Raw genomic sequence first — 7,612 nt, forward strand, 5'->3', positions numbered from 1 at the left:
TCTAGGTAAAAGCTATTTATTAATTATAAGTAGTATTTAATTGCTTGTCTTTAGACTCTCTTTAGGCTGCTGTGGTAGTTTATAGGCCAGGCTTCAGTTTCCTTTTTTATGGTCCCACCAACAGTTTGGATTTCCTTTTTCCTTCTTTGCAGCCAGAGCTGAAGTAGTGGCCGAGTGGCAGCAGAGAGCTGACAGGTGTCACAGCTCCTGAAGTGGCATTTCAGATGTGTGGAATATGCTACATCAACTGGCAGCAGGTTTCCAGTGGGTGAAGGTAAGCCCTGCGTCCAGCCCTGTGATCTCCTGAGGGATGTCAGGGCTCCGTGGCTGGGACCTTGTTTCTGTAGTGTCTACAATGTTTGTGCAGTATAGGGAACATTTCTGCAGGCACTGATCCCTCAGAGTTTAACCAGAGCTCCTGAGAGCTGTCAGCTGTAGGACACGGACCATCCCTCTCCCTCTGCACTGCACAGCTTGATAAGGGACAGGTTTTGAATGTCTTTTGTTGAATTTCTTGTTTTAAACATCAAAGTATCACTTGAAAATTCACAGCAGCAGAGCACTGAAGAACAGGAATGTAAGAATTTTTCTGATATTTAGGTTTACAGCTGGAAGTGATCGGTCAAACAGGTTCATACTTTCCTTATTCTAGTGAGCGATTAATTCCATGTTTGGACTCTTTCTCTGATATTTTGTGCAATACTATTGAGCTCAGTATAACTGCTCAGACTTAGGTTAGGAAAGTAACTTCATGGTGACTCTTAGGCTTCAGAAAAGGTGGAAAGTGTGGAAGTAAAGAGTTTGGGAAACTCTAGATGTAAAAATAGTTGGATCTGCTGCTCTGATGCCTTGAATTTTTCAAATCCTCTGTGACTTTTGTGCTGTTGCTGCAGTTCCACAGAGGTGAGAATTGTTCATTTACAGGAGTGTCCATTGTTTCTAAGTTTAACACAGAAACAGATTAGGTGTAATAGATAATAAATAGATAATCTAAACACTGTCATTTATACAGAATCAAAGGCATGAGGCCACCTGAATCGTGTGGGATAAGAAGTACAGTGCCAGGATATAAAAGTTCTTTGTCTTGCTGACTCATTCACACATTCTACATTCAGTTCACTCAGGTCCTGCTTGACAGACGCTCCATTTCTGTGAAAATCCCTTACATGACCATTATTTTATTTCTGTCAGCCAAATGGACCAACACATCAACATCCTTGTGAGCAGCTCTACGGGATGTGTGCATGTCTGTCCTCAGATCTGGGGAGGGCACTGCAGCAGCCAGGCTGGGTAACACCAGCAGCACCGGGCTGAAGCCACTCCTGAGCAATGGCAGAGCTCAGCATGGCAGAGTCTGGTCCTGCCTGAACACAAAAACCACACTTTGCAAACAGGGCTCTGCTCTTGTTCAAATCCAGTTTCTCAACAGAACGATTCTAAAGAGGGTTTGGTTTGAGGACTTCCTGATTAGGTTTCAAATTCATTCTTGGGTATCAAGAAGACATAGAGAAAATACCTGAAATTAGTTCTGCATGTCTCTGCACCCTGCACAGTTACATGAATTTTCTCACCACAGTTTTGCCTCTTTTGGCATTTTCTAATATCTCAGTTCATGGTTTAGTTCAGGCCCCTTTCTACTCTACTTGTTCTTGACTCAGATCTGCTTCTAAACAGACTTAATTTTTAGAAATTAAAGAACTGTGAGGAATAAGCTTAAAGGAAAACAGCCCATCACTCTCACTAGTGTGTGAGATAAGTTAATTTTAAATGGGTCCCTACCGAAGTTTTATCTGACAAAGTGTTGTCTTTTTTAGCATAGACTTCTTTGCATTTCAGAGTTAAAGCAAATAATTTGTGAAAGAAAGCTTCCTGCAGAGAGACTGTGGGATGTTCCCTCTGCTTGGAGTGTGAAGTGTCTCCCTGAAAAAGAGAAGGAACAAGAGCTGCTTTTGTTGATTATCATGTAAACGTGTGACTCCATATGCTTCCTAAATTCTCTTCCCTTCTTTTGAAGGATCTTTCTTAAATTACTTCCAGCTGTGCCTATTCAGGAATGCAAATTTCCTGTTACAGTATCTGGATAATGACAAGAGTTGAGAAGGTAAAATATTCATGTTTAACTATTGTTCATGGAACAAAGAGCAGTGGGGCAGACAGCAAGGCCCTGCTGAGATGCTGGGGCTGTGACACAGCCTTGGCTCAGTCACTACAGAAGGTGACCAGGGAGCTTCAGGAACTGGGAATATCCTGACTGGACATTTTCTTCCTGTGCTGCTTGGATTTTCTATACTGAATTTCAAGAGAGATTGAGGATAAGCACAACAGATACACTTCCCTATGATTATATCAGTCTGTAAAGCATCCCACAGGAATAAAGGGTCCTCAGGACCCCAATACTCTCATAGAATCAAAAAATCAGGGAATCCCAGAATGGGTTGGGCTGGGACCTTAAAGCCCATCCAGTGCCACCCCTGCCATGGCAGGGACACCTCCCACTGTCCCAGGTGCTCCCAGCCCCAGTGTCCAGCCTGGCCTTGGGCACTGCCAGGGATCCAGGGGCAGCCCCAGCTGCTCTGGGCACCCTGTGCCAGGGCCTGCCCACCCTGCCAGGGAACAATTCCTCATTCCCAATACCTGAGTGAATTTCCCCTCTGTCAGTGAGAAGCCCTTGCCCCTGGCACTGCAGCTTCTGGTGCAGAGCCCCTCTCCAGCCCCTCTCTCTCCCTGCAGCCCCCTCAGATCCTGGAAGGCTGTGATGAGTTCCTCAGATGGGATGAGAAACTGAAGTTCACTTCCCAAATCTATAAATTAGTGCTGTATAATGCATACTTTGCCTCTTTCATATGTAATATTTCATTCTTATATAGAAAGACCATAATGGGAAATCCAGGCTGTTCACAATGCACAGAGCACATCTTGGAATGAAATTCCTCTATAGTTTTGTTTTTGCACAGATGGCACGTGGAAAGAAAATTAATTTTCCCTTGGAATCCCTGTCCTGCATGTTGAACCCAACCTACAAGTCAGAGCAGAGTGTTCCCCCTCCAGCTGCCTCTTTTATCCTGTCTCACATCTTCGCTTCTCTACAAATATCCGCTTCTGAAGGTTTTTAAAACCTGAATTTTGAATTCTCAGCCCACAGAATAGACACTCAGTGTACCTGCAGGATTAGCTCATTACATGTATTTTAGGATTGATATCAGTAATCTAAATGAAATAGGCTCACATGTGAGGGCAAAAGCTTTGATTTTAGTAGGATGATACTCCAAAGTACAGGGAATCTCCAGGTGGCTCTTAAAGAAATGCCTGAGAGTGAACTCTTAAGAAGAGTAAGTGTCATTTCACATAGTCTGTGCAATGAGATGGAGTCTGAATTTATTACTTCTGCCTTTTTGGTTCTCTTCAAGACCTTGCTTGAGCTGGAAAACCTTTGCAAACATTGTTAGGATAATTATAAGACCTATTCTGGTCAAACAGATACCAAAGAATGATTATTTTGTTAGAAATTACAAAGGTTTCAAAGACATCAAGTGGGAAAATGCATTGACACCGTCCTGTCTCTTATGGTCTCAGTATGTACTAACATGGACATTTCAGGTTTTCCTATCTGCTTTTTAATAGAAAATTATTTTCATGTTGCCTTGAAAGAATCCTCCAAGTAGAAGAATGCTGAAATGAGTGATTTGTTTTTGGAAACAATGAACATGTACCTGAGCTGAAATTCAGCTTTTTGTGGCAAAAAAGTTTGTTCCTGGTTGAATCCTGAAACAACTGAGTCATCAGAGACTCATCCCTGCATTTTCCAGCGTTTTGGGGAATCCCAGCCATGTCTGGGCTGCAGGGTAGAGCTCTGGAGCAGGATCTGGAGCAGCCTGGCTGGGCTAAGGAATGGGGAAACTCCTGAAATCCCCCCCCCCCCAGGATGAGATTCCCTAAGGAATTTGCACTGCACAGAGATTGGCCAGCAGAGGAGAAAGGGCATTAAAAGATTGATTCATTGACTGAAAAACTCCCCAAAACTCCAGTCATTTCTGGGTCAAAATAACCTCAAATACTTGGAAATTGTGCTCCAATAAAACGAACTGGCAAAAGTTCCACAGTTGCTTCAAAGGTGAAAAGTGGGAATTAAAAGCTAAACTGGAGCCTTCCTGAAACAGTTTTAATGGGAATTTGTGGATAAAACTGTTGTCAGCTTTAACAATCAATACATAAATATACAGTGTGTATATGTACACACACATGTATACCTATATACATATATCTCTGGGTATATGTGTATATATATATATATATATGGTTGATCACTTTGTGTTTTAATAGTGAGGGTGAGGAGCAGAATAATAGCATATTTAAAATTTATACTACAGTGTCTCCAAGAAAAAAATGCACATAGCCAGGGCTAGAAAAATAAACCCAAGAGAAAACAAAATAGTATGCCTTTCACATATATATTACATATGAAAAGATGGCTGGGCACTCAGCCTTGCAAGGTTTCATAAGCAATAAAAACTATTTGAATTCTGCTCAGATGTTAGTTTGCTGTCTCAAAAATTGACATATTCTGCATTCCATAAAAGAAATCAAAATTTAGTGTATTTAATTCTTTTGAGGTGTTTAACCCAGCCAATTACTACATTGTTAGTCACAGTTGAAGAAAAACTTCTTAAAAATGTATCTTGCAGGAACACTTGCTGATATAACCATGCAGCAGATGCAGTTTCTGTGGCTTTCCTCATCTGTATAAACACTAATAAAGACACACAAGTAATGACTGGTAAAATCTAATGTAATGCAAAGGTTTTTCCTTCTCCATTCCTGACAACCTGCATTTGCAAGCACTCAGTTACTTTTATTTTAAAATGGCTTTTCAATTACATTCTGCTGCTGTAGGGGAAAGCTTTTTGACAAAGGCATGACATAAACCATTTCTATTGCAGCTCCATCATAGCTTCCACAGCTAAACTAGACTGGACAGTTCATTAAAAAGAAAAATTAATAGTACAAGGTTGTAGGGAAACAATAACAGATTATGACTGGCCTGTGGCAGCCCACTGAATTCATGTAGTGAAATAAAAATGATTCCCTTGTCTCATAAATGAAGGTTTGTTCCAAGGTTTTAGGTGATGTCTCTCCTTCTCTTCCTTTACAGGAAAAAGCTGTCCAGTTTCTGGTCTGTGAAAGCAATACTTGCAATCACTGCAGGAGAATAATGTGGATTTTTTGGGATAGAAAGCACCCATTTGATAATCATTGAATATATAATAATAAACAGAACATCAAAAAGAATGGCATAGAATACAACACACTAAACAAACACCTTAAAGCAAAAAAACTCTCAGGGCTGGTGAGGGGCAGGAGGGATAAAATGAGAATGGAGTCAGGACTTGATCCTATTTTTAATTATCTAAGGTAGTAACTGCTGTAGAGCAGACTAAATTTGCTAAATTCAGTGTGCCAAAGCCAGTGTTTGTGATTCCATAGCAGTTCTTTGAGGTCTGCTGCTGCTACCTGTGTAGCATTATTTGTGATTTCTCTCTTGCTGTTCTTAAACTTGCGTTAGCTTGTTCTCTGACTTGGTGCAAGCCTCCCTCTGGATGGGAGTGCATATTTTCCCCAATTTCCTCAGGGTTCCATGGCTCAAATTTTCTGTATAATTCTGGTATGTGTGGCAAGCAGACAGACTCAGACTTTAATGCTGTAATCTGAGTTTCATGCTGATGCCATAAATTCCTGTCTCAGAAGATATTTCAAAGAATATGGGCTCTGGGATGCATTACCCATTTCTTTTGGCCAGTAGCCACAGCCTCCTAATGAATTCAATGGGATAATGGGAGAGGCCAGGAAAGGGGAAGTCTGAGCCAACATAACATTTGGAATCAAAAGCAGGACTGACCCTGGAGGGTATTTTCTGGTTCTGTTTATGAACACGATCTTCTTTTAGAAACAACAGCCTAAAATACTGAATATTCATGGTCATGGGGTCTGACCCCCTGTACTTTTGTAGCTTTATCCCTTCTTTTACAGGAGAACTTGGCCATTTGGCCTCCAACTCTCCCATCTCTCCCCCCAGAACAGAAAAGCAGATTACATAACCTGCACAGCCTGGCCTGTCGGAGGCCTCCTGGCCATCCTGGCTGGGGTTCGTGCCATCAGCTATATTTTGTGAACCAGAGTGTCACTGTAGCAAAAATAACCAACCAAGCCAAAGGCTCTGCCTTGACCTCCTGAAACTTCCTTACTGCAGGCAGCTGGGTAGAAGATATTCCCTATTTATTCCAGGAAATGTGCTCACACAAACATTTAGCACTCACTAATGAGCTGTTCATCCCAAGGCTGGGAGCCAGCTGCAGCCTTCACTGCTCTGCTGTCTTGTTCAGGAGCCCAGAGGTGCCACCTGTGTCTCCTGTCCCCCTGTGCCATGCAGGAGGCCCAGGAGAGAACAGCCCCATCCCAGGAACAGGCTCGCCCCAAGGACAGCTCAACAAAGACTGTGCTGTGCTCTCTCCCAGTAAAGCCCCCGACCCCTCTGCTGCTCTCAGCCTTAGGAGAATGACACCAAAGTTGTGTGTCCAACAAAGGAATGGCCACTTCTTCCTCGTAGGTTTGTAGTCATTTGATTTGTTTTCTATTTAACAAATACAGAGATAATTAATTGTTGAAGTGGGAAAACCTCCCAGCAAAGAATAGAATGGTAATGACTCTTTAACAGCCATCAAAAACACTCTCCCAAGCAGGGGCTGGTGCTCTGCTGGGTTAGGGTTACCCAGGTTACCTCTGCTCCCCACGTGCTGTTCCCTCTGCTTCCTCTGCACAGCTCACACAAGGCTGACACATTGCCCTTTGTCCAGCTGAGTGCTTTTCTTTTGAGCAGTTGTGGAGTCACATCCAGGTCTCGCTGCAGGGTCCCTGAAGTCTCTACCAGTTTAATCTGTCGTAGTTTGTTGAGCTCATCTAACCCAAAAGAACAGAAATTAAAGCCAAGAATGTTCTGTTGACCTAAATTCTAAAGAGTCTAACCAGAGAATTATCAGTTCTGCCACACTGAGCTCTTACACAAGTTATGTACAGTTAAAAGTGGTGCAGAGGAGCCTCCCAGTCCCTGCCTTTCCCTGATGGAAAGGAACCATCAGCTGCCTCAGGCAGAGGTCTTGAGGCAGGAGGGGGCAGGACCTTATCCCAGAAAACGCAGGGGTGGATCCCTCTCCCTGCACCCAGGACTATTGTTCTGTTTCTAACACGTTATTTTTCCAGAGTCACTGTAAAGTTTGCACACCTGCTCCTCAGGCTGCCCTTTCCCCTGGGCTCTGTAGGCACATGGCAGCCTGTGTTGCTGTGAAAGGTCATTTTCTGGGGGTTGAGCAGCACCCTCTGCTCCCCGTGCTGTCCCTGAGCTTTGTGCAGCTCCCAGGATGCAGTGATTCCACGGCTGAGCCCTGGGGAGCAGTTTTGAGCCCCACCATCCTTCAGTTTTCACATCTCCTCTCTCCTCCTGTGCTGTCTCCTGGCTGCACAAGTAGTTCACTGTGTATGGACCAGTGCATTATTATTTTTACCCTTTCATTTCAAACATACACATAAACCCACTGTGTTACAGCACAGAGTCATGCTGAGT

Source organism: Fringilla coelebs, assembly GCF_963513975.1.
Source record: "Fringilla coelebs genome assembly, chromosome: 14".
NCBI classification, from domain to species: domain Eukaryota; kingdom Metazoa; phylum Chordata; class Aves; order Passeriformes; family Fringillidae; genus Fringilla; species Fringilla coelebs.